The sequence below is a fragment of the Lissotriton vulgaris genome, chromosome 3_2 (genome assembly GCF_964263255.1).
Source record: "Lissotriton vulgaris chromosome 3_2, aLisVul1.2, whole genome shotgun sequence".
In the NCBI taxonomy this organism is placed as follows: Eukaryota; Metazoa; Chordata; class Amphibia; order Caudata; family Salamandridae; genus Lissotriton; species Lissotriton vulgaris.
Genome location: NC_141690.1, coordinates 151,267,142 through 151,284,834, shown reverse-complemented (window position 1 = coordinate 151,284,834; position 17,693 = coordinate 151,267,142).

The window sequence follows — 17,693 nt, the reverse complement described above, 5'->3', positions numbered from 1 at the left end:
AACTACCAAGCCAATTCTTATGCTGGGAAGGAAACAAGCTTCCGGGGACCGGTTTCTGGCATTTCAGCCGTCTTCGGCCCGGCTTGCTTGAATCCTGATGGTGCAATGAGCAAGGGACTCACATCTGAGTATACCCTTCCACGCTTATGGTGGACAAAAACGATTCAGAAAAGGGGGTGGTGATGAACAGAGTGTCTGAATTAAGCAGACCACTCTTATCCAGTCCAAAGATCAGGGCTTGATCCATCACTGTTATTTAGCTCACTGCACCATCCCAGCTCAGAACCTGGCTATATGCAAATTAGTCTGTCCCTGGCCCAGTGCATCATGGGAACAGGGCAGACCAAACTACCAAGCCAATTCTTATGCTGGGAAGGAAACAAGCTTCCGGGGACCGGTTTCTGGCATTTCAGCCGTCTTCGGCCCGTCTTGCTTGAATCCTGATGGTGCAATGAGCAAGGGACTCACATCTGAGTATACCCTTCCACGCTTATGGTGGACAAAAACGATTCAGAAAAGGGGGTGGTGATGAACAGAGTGTCTGAATTAAGCAGACCACTCTTACCCAGTCCAAAGATCAGGGCTTGATCCATCACCGTTTTTTAGCTCACTGCACCATCCCAGCTCAGAACCTGGCTACATGCAAATTAGTCTGTTCCTGTCCCAGTGCATGATAGGAACAGGGCAAACCAAACTACCAAGCCAATTCTTATACTGGGAAGGAAACAAGCTTCCAGGGACCGGTTTCTGGCATTTCAGCCGTCGTCGGCCCGGCTTGCTTGAATCCTGATGGTGCAGTGAGCAAGGGACTCATGTCTGAGTATACCCTGCAACACCTATAGTGGCCAAAAACGATTCAGAAAAGGGGGTGGTGATGAACAGAGTGTCTGAATTAAGCAGACCACTCTTACCCAGTCCAAAGATCAGGGCTTGATCCATCACCGTTTTTTAGCTCACTGCACCATCCCAGCTCGGAACCTGGCTATATGCAAATTAGTCTGTCCCTGGCCCAGTGCATCATGGGAACAGGGCAGACCAAACTACCAAGCCAATTCTTATGCTGGGAAGGAAACAAGCTTCCGGGGACCGGTTTCTGGCATTTCAGCCGTCTTCGGCCCGGCTTGCTTGAATCCTGATGGTGCAATGAGCAAGGGACTCACATCTGAGTATACCCTTCCACGCTTATGGTGGACAAAAACAATTCAGAAAAGGGGGTGGTGATGAACAGAGTGTCTGAATTAAGCAGACCACTCTTATCCAGTCCAAAGATGAGGGCTTGATCCATCACTGTTATTTAGCTCACTGCACCATCCCAGCTCAGAACCTGGCTATATGCAAATTAGTCTGTCCCTGGCCCAGTGCATCATGGGAACAGGGCAGACCAAACTACCAAGCCAATTCTTATGCTGGGAAGGAAACAAGCTTCCGGGGACCGGTTTCTGGCATTTCAGCCGTCTTCGGCCCGTCTTGCTTGAATCCTGATGGTGCAATAAGCAAGGGACTCACATCTGAGTATACCCTTCCACGCTTATGGTGGACAAAAACGATTCAGAAAAGGGGGTGGTGATGAACAGAGTGTCTGAATTAAGCAGACCACTCTTACCCAGTCCAAAGATCAGGGCTTGATCCATCACTGTTTTTTAGCTCACTGCACCATCCCAGCTCAGAACCTGGCTATATGCAAATTAGTCTGTCGCTGGCCCAGTGCATCATGGGAACAGGGCAGACCAAACTACCAAGCCAATTCTTATGCTGGGAAGGAAACAAGCTTCTGGGGACTGGTTTCTGGCATTTCAGCCGTCTTCGGCCCAGCTTGCTTGAATCCTGATGGTGCAATGAGCAAGGGACTCACATCTGAGTATACCCTTCCACGCTTATGGTGGACAAAAACGATTCAGAAAAGGGGGTGGTGATGAACAGAGTGTCTGAATTAAGCAGACCACTCTTACCCAGTCCAAAGATCAGGACTTGATCCATCACCGTTTTTTAGCTCACTGCACCATCCCAGCTCAGAACCTGGCTATATGCAAATTAGTCTGTCCCTGGCCCAGTGCATCATGGGAACAGGGCACACCAAACTACCAAGCCAATTCTTATGCTGGGAAGGAAACAAGCTTCCGGGGACCGGTTTCTGGCATTTCAGCCGTCTTTGGCCCGGCTTGCTTGAGTCCTGATGGTGCAATGAGCAAGGGCCTCATATCTGAGTATACCCTTCCACGTAGTTTGGTTTGCCCTGTTCCCATCATGCACTGGGACAGGAACAGACTAATTTGCATGTAGCCAGGTTCTGAGCTGGGATGGTGCAGTGAGCTAAAAAACGGTGATGGATCAAGCCCTGATCTTTGGACTGGGTAAGAGTGATCTGCTTAATTCAGACACTCTGTTCATCATCACCCCCTTTTCTGAATCGTTTTTGGCCACTATAGGTGTGGCAGGGTATACTCAGACATGAGTCCCTTGCTCACTGCACCATCAGGATTCAAGCAAGCCGGGCCGACGACGGCTGAAATGCCAGAAACCGGTCCCTGGAAGCTTGTTTCCTTCCCAGTATAAGAATTGGCTTGGTAGTTTGGTTTGCCCTGTTCCCATCATGCACTGGGACAGGAACAGACTAATTTGCATGTAGCCAGGTTCTGAGCTGGGATGGTGCAGTGAGCTAAAAAACGGTGATGGATCAAGCCCTGATCTTTGGACTGGGTAAGAGTGGTCTGCTTAATTCAGACACTCTGTTCATCACCACCCCCTTTTCTGAATCGTTTTTGGCCACTATAGGTGTGGCAGGGTATACTCAGACATGAGTCCCCTTGCTCACTGCACCATCAGGATTCAAGCAAGCGGGGCCGACGACGGCTGAAATGCCAGAAACCGGTCCCTGGAAGCTTGTTTCCTTCCCAGTATAAGAATTGGCTTGGTAGTTTGGTTTGCCCTGTTCCTATCATGCACTGGGACAGGAACAGACTAATTTGCATGTAGCCAGGTTCTGAGCTGGGATGGTGCAGTGAGCTAAAAAACGGTGATGGATCAAGCCCTGATCTTTGGACTGGGTAAGAGTGGTCTGCTTAATTCAGACACTCTGTTCATCACCACCCCCTTTTCTGAATTGTTTTTGGCCACTATAGGTGTGGCAGGGTATACTCAGACATGGGTCCCTTGCTCACTGCACCTTCAGGATTCAAGCAAGCCGGGCCGACGACGGCTGAAATGCCAGAAACCGGTCCCTGGAAGCTTGTTTCCTTCCCAGTATAAGAATTGGCTTGGTAGTTTGGTTTGCCCTGTTCCCATCATCCACTGGGACAGGAACAGACTAATTTGCATGTAGCCAGGTTCTGAGCTGGGATGGTGCAGTGAGCTAAAAAACGGTGATGGATCAAGCCCTGATCTTTGGACTGGGTAAGAGTGGTCTGCTTAATTCAGACACTCTGTTCATCACCACCCCCTTTTCTGAATCGTTTTTGGCCACTATAGGTGTGGCAGGGTATACTCAGACATGAGTCCCTTGCTCACTGCACCATCAGGATTCAAGCAAGCCGGGCTGACGACGGCTGAAATGCCAGAAACCGCTCCCTGGAAGCTTGTTTCCTTCCCAGTATAAGAATTGGCTTGGTAGTTTGGTTTGCCCTGTTCCTATCATGCACTGGGACAGGAACAGACTAATTTGCATGTAGCCAGGTTCTGAGCTGGGATGGTGCAGTGAGCTAAAAAACGGTGATGGATCAAGCCCTGATCTTTGGACTGGGTAAGAGTGGTCTGCTTAATTCAGACACTCTGTTCATCACCACCCCCTTTTCTGAATTGTTTTTGGCCACTATAGGTGTGGCAGGGTATACTCAGACATGGGTTCCTTGCTCACTGCACCTTCAGGATTCAAGCAAGCCGGGCCGACGACGGCTGAAATGCCAGAAACCGGTCCCTGGAAGCTTGTTTCCTTCCCAGTATAAGAATTGGCATGGTAGTTTGGTTTGCCCTGTTCCCATCATCCACTGGGACAGGAACAGACTAATTTGCATGTAGCCAGGTTCTGAGCTGGGATGGTGCAGTGAGCTAAAAAACGGTGATGGATCAAGCCCTGATCTTTGGACTGGGTAAGAGTGGTCTGCTTAATTCAGACACTCTGTTCATCACCACCCCCTTTTCTGAATCGTTTTTGGCCACTATAGGTGTGGCAGGGTATACTCAGACATGAGTCCCTTGCTCACTGCACCATCAGGATTCAAGCAAGCCGGGCCGACGACGGCTGAAATGCCAGAAACCGGTCCCTGGAAGCTTGTTTCCTTCCCAGTATAAGAATTGGCTTGGTAGTTTGGTTTGCCCTGTTGCCATCATGCACTGGGGCAGTAACAGACTAATTTGCATGTAGCCAGGTTCTGAGCTGGGATGGTGCAGTGAGCTAAAAAACGGTGATGGATCAAGCCCTGATCTTTGGACTGGGTAAGAGTGGTCTGCTTAATTCAGACACTCTGTTCATCACCACCCCCTTTTCTGAATCGTTTTTGGCCACTATAGGTGTGGCAGGGTATACTCAGACATGAGTCCCTTGCTCACTGCACCATCAGGATTCAAGCAAGCCGGGCCGACGACGGCTGAAATGCCAGAAACCGGTCCCTGGAAGCTTGTTTCCTTCCCAGTATAAGAATTGGCTTGGTAGTTTGGTTTGCCCTGTTCCCATCATGCACTGGGACAGGAACAGACTAATTTGCATGTAGCCAGGTTCTGAGCTGGGATGGTGCGGTGAGCTAAAAACGGTGATGGATCAAGCCCTGATCTTTGGACTGGGTAAGAGTGGTCTGCTTAATTCAGACACTCTGTTCATCACCACCCCCTTTTCTGAATCGTTTTTGGCCACTATAGGTGTGGCAGGGTATACTCAGACATGAGTCCCTTGCTCACTGCACCATCAGGATTCAAGCAAGCCGGGCCGACGATGGCTGAAATGCCAGAAACCGGTCCCTGGAAGCTTGTTTCCTTCCCAGTATAAGAATTGGCTTGGTAGTTTGGTTTGCCCTGTTCCCATCATGCACTGGGACAGGAACAGACTAATTTGCATGTAGCCAGGTTCTGAACTGGGATGGTGCAGTGAGCTACAAAAACGGTGATGGATCAAGCCCTGATCTTTGGACTGGGTAAGAATGGTCCGCTTAATTCAGACACTCTGTTCATCACCACCCCCTTTTCTGAATCGTTAATGAAGAACCCAGCATCAGTCACTGCAATTTTTCCCTGACTGGACAAAAAATCGAAAGGTCCAGCTACTTTGCCGGCCTGTTTGATAGGTCATCCTCATCCAGATTCAGCAGTAATGCAGGCAGCCCAATGACGCTCTAGAAATCCTTCTGCCTCCTGTTCAGCACCACCAGATAAGGAGGGCAGGAGGCTAAAAACATGGGCAAGGATTTTGCAGCAGCGGCGGCTACATCCAACAGAATGTGCTGCCATTCTGTGTTGCTAAGACCTTCAAATGTGGTCCGATCTATCAGCCTTCTTTGAGTTCCTAATGGATGACAAGAAAAATGAGGAGAAAAGATCTTGCAGGAACGTGCTAGGACATCTGCTGAAACTATAGACACTGCCATGAACATCTCCTCCACCACTTTTAAGCAGCTGGCAGGGGTGGCAGTATTGCACCGACAGGGATGGTTAAAAGCGACCTATTTCTGCCCTCGGGGTCAAGCAAAAACTCTGGATTTACCCTTTGGCGAGGAGAATAAGTTTGGGAAACTCACTGGCGATGCTCTGCAGGCCATCAAAACTGGGAATGTTCAGCAAAGGCACTTTCAGTCCTTTTTGTTGAGAAAGAGGACAATTAAAAGGCCTTCCTATCAGTCCTACAAATATCAGTTATATCCACAGCTGGGGTACCAACCCCAATACAATTGGCAACAATCATACAGGGCCACCGTCACTGCAACATACTCAAGACAGCCAATACGAAGACTAACCCCAGCTGGGGGAAAAGGCCAAGATGCTACTAGAAGACAGCAGCAATTTTCAGGCACTAGTCACCCAGCAACCCCAAGACCAACCATTGAGCCACTATCTTTCCGCCTTTTATGACCAATGGGAGAGCATCTCTTTAGATAAATGGGTGTTAGACATCGTAAATCATGGTCACACCCTGGAATTTGTTCAAAAGGCTCCCAGTCATCTCCCTCCCAAGAAAATGCATCCACATCTCACTCTTAAAGCAAGAGATATGTCTGCTTCTCTCAAAGGGAGCTCTTCCTCATCAAGAAAAAGTACAGGAAATGGAGACAGGCCATGGACCTCAGGCAGCTGAACAAGTACATAAAGAAACAAACTTTCAGAAAGTTGTCTCTGCACGACATTTTATTGCTGGTCAACATAGGGGATTTCATGATGTCTCTAGATCTCTTAGATGTATATTTCCACATTCCATTTCATGCGAGACATCAATAATTCCTGACGTTCAAGGTGGCTGGGTGCCACTGCCAATTCAAGGTTCTTCCTTTTGGCTTTTGATTGGCTCAAAGAAGAACCAGGACTCGACTATTTCCTTACCTGGACAACTGGTTGGTCAAGGTCCCATATTCCTCTCTGCAAAAAAATCATTCTTGGCCTGTTGGCAGCTGTTCAAGTCTCTGGGGCTGAAATTGAACACAGAAAAATCACCCCAGATACCAACACAATTGTTGGTCGATTAGGGCTCATTCTGGACACCATGGTCGCCAAAGCTTACCCGACCGCAAAGAGAGTTCAGAAAATAATGGAGGCAGCTACTTCACTTGCAAAATGAAAGTCCACTTCAGTGAGAATGTTCAAGTCAATGCTTGGGATGCTATCTTTTAATTCCAAATTGTCGTCTGACAGAAGACTGTTGCAGGAACAGTTGGATGCACAATGGATACAAATTCACTGTTTGTTTGACAACATGATCACCATCACCCCTAGGATGAAGCAAACTTTGTCATTGTGGGGAAAGAAAAGGAATATCTCTTCTGGTCTCTCTTTCAAGGCATCATAACCATGCTTCATAATGACAACAGATGTTTCCTTGAAAGGTTGAAGAACTCAACTGCAGGAGCTGGGAATCCACAGAAAATGTTCTGTCCATCAATCATCTAGAACTAAAGGCTGTATTCTTTGTCCTGCAATCATTTCTACCCAGAATTCACAATTGCTCTGTCCTGGTGAGAACAGACTACACCACCAAGCAACAACTAATAGACGGTCTCTCTAAGCAGAAAAACTAGTCAGTTCCACAAATGGGAAATAAATCAGAAACGGTTGTATCAGATATTCAAGTAATGGGGTACCCCAAATTTGGATCTCTTTGCAACTCTTCAACCAAAAATGTGAAATGTTCAGAAGCCGGTTCCCTCAGAGAGGATCTTGGGGGAATGCATTTCAGATACAATGGACAGGAAATTCGCTCATGTGCTTTCTCCCTGTAGTCTCATTCCCAGGGTGAGTGACAAAATATAGAAGGAACCATGCCTTACTCATAGCTACTGTATGACCGAAGCAATATTGGTACACATAGCGTCTCCTCCTATCTGTGTTTCCACTCATACAGTTTCAGCCAAAGGAGAATATCATTTCCATGAACTGTGGTCAGGTATTGCATCCATCAGCCAATGTAGAATCTCTTTTCCATGAACAGTGATCAGGCATTGCATCCTCAAATAAAATCTCTTAATGTGTCGGCGTGGCACCTCACGACAATGAGCTTGGATCACCTAGTATCCTAGTGCAATGTAAATCTATCCTGGAACAGTCACATGCTTTTTCCACATGTGAGTCTTAAGTAGCACAATGAAAAAGGTTCTGCTACTGGTTTATCAAAAATGACCAGCACCCTTTTAGCTCTTATCCAGAACAACTGTTTCCATATCTCCTTCAGCTAGCAAAGTCAGGCTTGACGCACTCCAACAAAAGTGCATTGACCAGCAATTTTGATATTCTAGAGGAAAATAGGTGAAATCTCTCTGTAGTCTACTAGATTTATTAAAGAATTCATAACAGTTTTATTCAGGAGTTTCCAACAGTACAACCACACGCAGTATCCTGGCAGCGGAATACAATTCTTTTCCAACTCATTAAAGCTCCATTTGAGCCAATCCATAAAGCAGATATGAAATATATGACTCATGGAAAACAGCCTTTCTTACAACTCAGAGAGGACAAAGTGTTGTTAAGAATCAACCCAAAGTTCATCCCAAAGGTTCCAACTTTTTATCACTTGAATGAACCTATCACTCTTTCAACCTATTTTTAAAACCCTTCCTCTACTGCAGAAAGGGTTCGCTATTCTCTGGATGTCAAACTTTGCTTGGAATTCTATATTTACAGAACCCAGGTTTTCACGAAATCGTATCAGCTTCTTATCTCTTTTGCTCCACCCAGGAAGGGTTATGCACTTTCAAGAAGCAGCATAGCCTGTTGAGTATCACAGCAAACGCATTTTGCCACGATAAAGCAGGAAGGCTGCTGTTGACAAAAGTATTGGAACATTCCACCAAAAAGATGGCTTCTTCCGCTGCCTTGTTTGCTGGATTATCACTTCCAGATATTTGCTGAGTGGCAACATAGTTGAATGTACATACATTCACTAAGCACTATTGTTTGGATTCAACACATTAAGTGGATTTTGCTGTTGGACAGATAGTTTTACATCAGGATGCTTTTTTCCTGTCCAGGGAGGACCTGGACAGTTCGGGCTGGACTGTTCCCATTGGGCACAGCGTCAAGACTGATTTGCATATGGTTGGGTTCAAACTGGAACGGCATGTTGAGGAAAAAAATGATGGATTTAGGCCCAGATCTGTGTACTGGGGTGAATGTATGACATTGTTTTGCATTCTGTCCATCAACTGTTGTTTTTGCATTTGTTAGTGTTCTGACCGACTTTTTCGGCCCTCCTTTGAGGGAGAATGATTGAAGGTGACTCCAGCCTATTACTCTTCTAGTGCAGGGATTAGAACTATAAACAGGGCCTATTCATAAGGCATAGTAATGCACTTTCGTACCCTTTTCCTTAGATCAGGGCTTATAAACTTAAGCTAGGGGATAGATTCATTAGTATTAGTGATAATCCGTCCTTTTGCAAGAGGGTTAGTATACCTTCTATGGAGTTATGCTTATTTCGGGCCTTGTAGGCCTCAAACGGGAGAGACTCCATCTTGCTTTCTGCCCCGGCAGCTCGAGATGCTTCTAGGCCAAGTGTAATGTTTTAGTTTCGAAGTGTTGTTCGCTTGGAGAGAACCGGCTCAGGCTGGCCCTTATCGAAAGACTGTATTTTTCTCCATTCCGAAGACACAACATCAGGCTGGCCAGCTGGGAACGTGTCCTTGGTACGGGGAGGTACAAGAATTTGGTGGGCGGCAAGTTACTGGCCGTAACTTTCCATGAAAGGACAAGCTTCCATATTAGCGAAAGTGTTAGGCAGTGAGTCAGTCAGTCTGTAGGCGGCAGCTAGCCGTTAGCATCAATGCCATTAATTATTTCCAGGCAGACAGTCGCCATCTTGAAGTCCGAGAAAGATCATGAAGCTGATACTCTCTGAGAAAGATTGAAGGAGAAGGAGAAGTAGCGCAGAGCGAGTGGAGACAGAGAGAGACAGCAGCTAATAAAGAGGAAGGTTCCAGTGACTTGGAGGAAAGTAGAGACGACAGAGCATAGCGGTGCAGAAGTGTTCTCGTGACTGCTGAGGTGTGATTCCGAGACGAGCCAAGTCACAGACGAGAAGGGAACCTAGATGACTGTTGAACCTAGACTTCACATTACCAAGGTGACGTCGACGTTTTTCCCCATAGTGTGCACATTCTAACCTTTCACTTTTCTTTGCAGGATATATGTTATAGTATAGTGCTGTGTTTATAATCATTGTAATAAAATACCCCAGTTCTTAGTGAACCAACATGTGCCTTGTATTCTTGTTCAATCAGGGTAACCTGGTCTTCTAGTCAGACATCGTTTTCATGAACGGATGTAAATCCCGGTCAGGTAAGAGGTGACTGAATAATGAGGGAGAGAGGGGCCATTTGATGCTGAGAGCAGAAGGTACATAATTCAATTTGGCAAGTTGTGCTAATTCATGTTATTGTAGTATCATCCCGAGTAGCCAATGAGAGATTCCTTCCAAAGGTATTCATAGGAGAGTGATCGTCGTTGGTAAGCGGCGTTAATGAGAACACCAGGTGGGAGACTGGTGTGTACATCCGCCGGATTGCGGATCGTGTTGTAAGTAAGCGAGCACTGGGAGGGAAACCAGTGTGTAGGTCCGCCGGATTGTGGACCAGATAGAGAGAGAGAGCACTGGGGCTGCAGCTCAGTGTGTATGGCACGCCGGATTGCGTGTCGAGTGAGCACTGATGGTGATCAGTGTGTAATGGTACATAATTAGAACTGCCCCAGGGTAGATTAGTCTGGGTCTAAGTTGCCGTGAGACTAGCTGGTATGAATGGGATATTGTAGAAAACCTATGCATGTGTATTGCTATTTTCCCCATCCTTAGGTACGAGATGTACATACATATACATATACCTATTGTAAATACGTTCTAAGGAGGGAGGTGATTACGTTCCGACTGGGTTGGAGGGGCTCTCAGGAGCTGATCCCATCTGGTTCGAGAATCCGGTCGTTACATCTGGCGTCACGAACTGTTTACGAAGCCTGTGTGCGCTGTATTGTTTTGATCTTGTTGGTTTGCGCTCGGCTCGTACGTCTTTTCTTTGTTGATAATTGTGTATATATTTTTTGTGTGTCAAAATGTTTTCGCGAAAGTGGAAATCTACTTTCAAATTGCCTGTTGAAATTCCCGGCTGGGAGTCAACGCCTTAGGAGGCCTTGGCCCGTGAGTGGGCCGATTCTACTGGTTTGAGTGAGAATTGGACTTCTTGTTTGGAGCTGGCGAAGCCTGCTGATGTGGTTTCTTGCTTGCAAAAGGCTCCAGTAGTGAAGGGTGATGAGCTTCCTATTTTAGGACGCAGAGGTTGGATTGTGCTGACTGCATACAGAATGCTTCATGAGAAATTTGTGAAATTACAGAAGCGATTTGTGGATATGGAAGAAAAGTTTGTTGAGGTGCAGAATGCGCATACTCTTTTACGATGTCAAAATAAATTGCTTGCCGACAAACTTGAGACGTATCAGACTATAGCCGAAAGGGCTGCTGTTCGAATTACAAAATACAAATATAGAAACCGTCGTGGTCGTGTTTGTAAACGGAAAGTGCGTCTGGTCGTGGCGAAAGCCGGACTGGATTGGAACCCCGACGAGTGGGATGGTAATATCTGGGATTCAAATGATTCTGGCTCCTCGGCTGAGGAGACTGACAAGCGCGAGTCTTCTCGCTCTGGACGTGATTGTAAATCTGCTTCTTGTGACAAAGACGATGGTTCTAGCGACCGTGGTCGCTCTTCCCGTTCTGGTGACGTACCTAATCTTGATTCTTCCTCTAAATCTATGGACCGGGCTTCTTCGAATGCTCGTCCGGAGGTTTCTGCACATCCAGTTTTTCGACGTAAATTACAACAGGCTCCTGGTAATCCGAATGGTGTTCATTTGGATAGTATTGAAGATTTTACTCAACAGGAAGTTAGTGACATTTTGCAACGTTTTCGACAACGGCCTGGTGAGGCTTTGCTTACGTGGATGGTGCGCCTTTATGAATTAGGTGCTGCAGGTATCATGCTAGATGCAGGTGATTGTTTACGTTTTTGCTCTTTGAGTTCCGATTCTACTGTACAAGACCATTTTCGAAATTATAATGGTGCTGGCCAAATTAGTCTACTCCAGCTAGCGACTGATGGCTGTAATCACAAATACCCTACTGAGTCTGATTGGCAATGACAAGCCGTGGTATACTTTGCGCGATGCGTCGCAGCATTTGAAGGAGGAGGTGATGAAGACTGCGATTTTTCTCAGTACTGCTGACAGGTTGTTGGATGGCTTATTGACATCTTCTTTGCGGAATCGCACTATCCGTTCTTTCCCTGTTGCTTATAAGCAGGTTATGATGACTTTGTTAATTAATCAAACTGGCAATCCTTTGTCTATGGTGCTTGAATCTGTCCGTCAGCTTAGTGAGTTGGGTGACTGGTTTAAACCTGAGAGACAGTCCAGACCGGAGGGTCGTACTGCTGGAGATTATAAATTCTCTAGACGTGATATGTTTCTTGCACTGTTGGCTGATGGTGTGAAAAGAGAAGACATTGATGGTGAACCTAATAATCGCTTATGGGACTTGTTTCGTAAGCGTGGTTTGGATCGAAAGCAGGGTGCCCGTCGTGTACGAAAGAATGATTGTGATCGTGGTTGTTCTGATGATAGTGGTGACGACAGGCGTCGTGTGGATTCTGATCGCCGTGAAGGACGGCGCTATGAGCGTGATGATTCCCCTCGTCGTGAAAAAGAAAGGGGGAGAGAGTGGGAAAAAGAAAGGGGGAGAGATGATCGTGTCTACAGCAGATATAGAGATGAAAGGGATCAGTCTCCTGAGTTGAGGAGAAGGGAGGATCGTCACAGGCTTTCTGATCGTAATTCACAGTACTATGAAAATGACAAAAATCCATTTCGTAATGGAGATGGATATGAACAGGATATTTTGATACCCAAGAAACATGAGAGCATTTACCCTGATTTGTCTTGGTTGGCAGAACGCAGTAAAAATGACTAGGAAATAGGTCAAGCTCCAGTACGCAGGTGGGCTCACAAAGACAATAGACCCTATGTAGATATTGAAATTTTTTGGAAACATCGTAATATCCAAAGGGCCCGAGCATTGGTAGATACAGGAGCGGAGGCCACTCTAATTCATGGTAAATCAAAGAAATTCAAAGGCCAATTTTTTACAATTACTGGTTTAGGTGGAAAGGAGACTACCGCAGTGCAAACTACACTTGAAATGAGAATAGGTAGAATTCTCCGAAGAGAATATTCTGTGTTAGTTGTACCACTCTTGGAGTATATAATTGGAATTGATATTTTAAAAGGAATGACTTTGCATTTGGATGACGGTTGTTATCAATTTGGAACTAAACACTATATATCGTCCAGACCCGTACGGGTTGGTCGTTTACGAATGCCCCCCATAAAAATTCCCCAAGCTACAAAAGTGGTTTCTCAGAAACAATATCGTATTCCAGGCGGCCATGAAGAGATCAGTGCCACAATTCAGGATTTGGTTGACGCAGGAGTTATAACTCCGGTTACTTCTGATTGGAATAATCCCGTTTGGCCCGTGCGCAAGAGCGATAATTCTTGGCGCATGACCGTTGATTATCGAGAACTGAATAAACACACACCCCCTTTGACTGTTGCAGTACCAGACATTGTTACTTTAATTGAAAGAATCCAAAAGCATTCAGGTACATGGTATGCGTCCATTGATATTGCTAATGCTTTCTTTTCAATTCCGATTGCCCCCGAGTGTCAGGAACAATTTAGTTTTACATGGAATGGACGTCAAATGACGTTTAGAAGTCTTCCTCAAGGTTATGTACATAGTCCTACGATCTGTCACCGGCTGGTGGCGGAGCATTTGTCCGAAGTAACTGTACATCCGCAAATTCAAGTGTGTCATTATATTGACGACATTTTAATCCAAGGTGAAACACAAGATCAAGTTCAGACTCAAGTAGATCAAACCCTTGACTATTTACGTGAAAAAGGTTGGTAAATTAATCCTGATAAGTTACAAGGTCCATCCCAAAATGTTAAGTTTCTAGGCATCAATTGGCATGAAGGTCACAGAGAGGTGATCCCACAGGTTAAACGAAAATTTTTAGATTTTGCAGTTCCGAGGAATAGAAAAGAAGCTCAAAGCTTCATTGGCTTGTTTGGTTTTTGGCGTCAACATATTCCCCATTTGAGTCAGATATTGGCTCCTTTATATCGAGTCACTCGCAAAAAGCATTCGTTTGAATGGGGTGAACCACAACAGAATGCATTTAATTTGGCAAAAGAAGCGATTCAGTATGCTTTGGATCTGTGGCCTGTGGGCGAGGGTGATGTGGATTTGAATGTGTCCGTACAAGGTCTGTATGCAAATTGGAGTCTGTGGCAAAAGCAAGGCAGACAAAAAGTGCCGTTAGGTTTTTGGACTAAAAAGTTACCTGAGGCTGGTGAGCGTTATACACCTTTTGAGAAACAGTTGCTTGCGTGTTATTGGGCTCTGGTGGATACCGAGCAATTGACTTTAGGTCATGATGTGATTTTGAGACCTGAAATTCCTATCATGCAGTGGGTTTTGAGTGTGCCTTGTATTCTTGTTCAATCAGGGTAACCTGGTCTTCTAGTCAGACATCGTTTTCATGAACGGATGTAAATCCCGGTCAGGTAAGAGGTGACTGAATAATGAGGGAGAGAGGGGCCATTTGATGCTGAGAGCAGAAGGTAAATAATTCAATTTGGCAAGTTGTGCTAATTCATGTTATTGTAGTATCATTCCGAGTAGCCAATGAGAGATTCCTTCCAAAGGTATTCATAGGAGAGTGATCGTCGTTGGTAAGCGGCGTTAATGAGAACACCAGGTGGGAGACTGGTGTGTACATCTGCCGGATTGCGGATCGTGTTGTAAGTAAGCGAGCACTGGGAGGGAAACCAGTGTGTAGGTCCGCCGGATTGTGGACCAGATAGAGAGAGAGAGCACTGGGGCTGCAGCTCAGTGTGTATGGCACGCCGGATTGCGTGTCGAGTGAGCACTGATGGTGATCAGTGTGTAATGGTACATAATTAGAACTGCCCCAGGGTAGATTAGTCTGGGTCTAAGTTGCCGTGAGACTAGCTGGTATGAATGGGATATTGTAGAAAACCTATGCATGTGTATTGCTATTTTCCCCATCCTTAGGTACGAGATGTACATACATATACATATACCTATTGTAAATACGTTCTAAGGAGGGAGGTGATTACGTTCCGACTGGGTTGGAGGGGCTCTCAGGAGCTGATCCCATCTGGTTCGAGAATCCGGTCGTTACATCTGGCGTCACGAACTGTTTACGAAGCCTGTGTGCGCTGTATTGTTTTGATCTTGTTGGTTTGCGCTCGGCTCGTACGTCTTTTCTTTGTTGATAATTGTGTATATATTTTTTGTGTGTCAAAATGTTTTCGCGAAAGTGGAAATCTACTTTCAAATTGCCTGTTGAAATTCCCGGCTGGGAGTCAACGCCTTAGGAGGCCTTGGCCCGTGAGTGGGCCGATTCTACTGGTTTGAGTGAGAATTGGACTTCTTGTTTGGAGCTGGCGAAGCCTGCTGATGTGGTTTCTTGCTTGCAAAAGGCTCCAGTAGTGAAGGGTGATGAGCTTCCTATTTTAGGACGCAGAGGTTGGATTGTGCTGACTGCATACAGAATGCTTCATGAGAAATTTGTAAAATTACAGAAGCGATTTGTGGATATGGAAGAAAAGTTTGTTGAGGTGCAGAATGCGCATACTCTTTTACGATGTCAAAATAAATTGCTTGCCGACAAACTTGAGACGTATCAGACTATAGCCGAAAGGGCTGCTGTTCGAATTGCAAAATACAAATATAGAAACCGTCGTGGTCGTGTTTGTAAACGGAAAGTGCGTCTGGTCGTGGCGAAAGCCGGACTGGATTGGAACCCCGACGAGTGGGATGGTAATATCTGGGATTCAAATGATTCTGGCTCCTCGGCTGAGGAGACTGACAAGCGCGAGTCTTCTCGCTCTGGACGTGATTGTAAATCTGCTTCTTGTGACAAAGACGATGGTTCTAGCGACCGTGGTCGCTCTTCCCGTTCTGGTGACGTACCTAATCTTGATTCTTCCTCTAAATCTATGGACCGGGCTTCTTCGAATGCTCGTCCGGAGGTTTCTGCACATCCAGTTTTTCGACGTAAATTACAACAGGCTCCTGGTAATCCGAATGGTGTTCATTTGGATAGTATTGAAGATTTTACTCAACAGGAAGTTAGTGACATTTTGCAACGTTTTCGACAACGGCCTGGTGAGGCTTTGCTTACGTGGATGGTGCACCTTTATGAATTAGGTGCTGCAGGTATCATGCTAGATGCAGGTGATTGTTTACGTTTTTGCTCTTTGAGTTCCGATTCTACTGTACAAGACCATTTTCGAAATTATAATGGTGCTGGCCAAATTAGTCTACTCCAGCTAGCGACTGATGGCTGTAATCACAAATACCCTACTGAGTCTGATTGGCAATGACAAGCCGTGGTATACTTTGCGCGATGCGTCGCAGCGTTTGAAGGAGGAGGTGATGAAGACTGCGATTTTTCTCAGTACTGCTGACAGGTTGTTGGATGGCTTATTGACATCTTCTTTGCGGAATCGCACTATCCGTTCTTTCCCTGTTGCTTATAAGCAGGTTATGATGACTTTGTTAATTAATCAAACTGGCAATCCTTTGTCTATGGTGCTTGAATCTGTCCGTCAGCTTAGTGAGTTGGGTGACTGGTTTAAACCTGAGAGACAGTCCAGACCGGAGGGTCGTACTGCTGGAGATTATAAATTCTCTAGACGTGATATGTTTCTTGCACTGTTGGCTGATGGTGTGAAAAGAGAAGACATTGATCGTGAACCTAATAATCGCTTATGGGACTTGTTTCGTAAGCGTGGTTTGGATCGAAAGGAGGATGCCCGTCGTGTACGAAAGAATGATTGTGATCGTGGTTGTTCTGATGATAGTGGTGACGACAGGCGTCGTGTGGATTCTGATCGCCGTGAAGGACGGCGCTATGAGCGTGATGATTCCCCTCGTCGTGAAAAAGAAAGGGGGAGAGAGGGGGAAAAAGAAAGGGGGAGAGATGATCGTGTCTACCGCAGATATAGAGATGAAAGGGATCAGTCTCCTGAGTTGAGGAGAAGGGAGGATCGTCACAGGCTTTCTGATCGTAATTCACAGTACTATGAAAATGACAAAAATCCATTTCGTAATGGAGATGGATATGAACAGGATATTTTGATACCCAAGAAACATGAGAGCATTTACCCTGATTTGTCTTGGTTGGCAGAACGCAGTAAAAATGACTAGGAAATAGGTCAAGCTCCAGTACGCAGGTGGGCTCACAAAGACAATAGACCCTATGTAGACATTGAAATTTTTTGGAAACATCGTAATATCCAAAGGGCCCGAGCATTGGTAGATACAGGAGCGGAGGCCACTCTAATTCATGGTAAATCAAAGAAATTCAAAGGCCAATTTTTTACAATTACTGGTTTAGGTGGAAAGGAGACTCCCGCAGTGCAAACTACACTTGAAATGAGAATAGGTAGAATTCCCCGAAGAGAATATTCTATGTTAGTTGTACCACTCTTGGAGTATATAATTGGAATTGATATTTTAAAAGGAATGACTTTGCATTTGGATGACGGTTGTTATCAATTTGGAACTAAACACTATATATCGTCCAGACCCGTACGGGTTGGTCGTTTACGAATGCCCCCCATAAAAATTCCCCAAGCTACAAAAGTGGTTTCTCAGAAACAATATCGTATTCCAGGCCGCCATGAAGAGATCAGTGCCACAATTCAGGATTTGGTTGACGCAGGAGTTATAACTCCGGTTACTTCTGATTGGAATAATCCCGTTTGGCCCGTGCGCAAGAGCGATAATTCTTGGCGCATGACCGTTGATTATCGAGAACTGAATAAACACACACCCCCTTTGACTGTTGCAGTACCAGACATTGTTACTTTAATTGAAAGAATCCAAAAGCATTCAGGTACATGGTATGCGTCCATTGATATTGCTAATG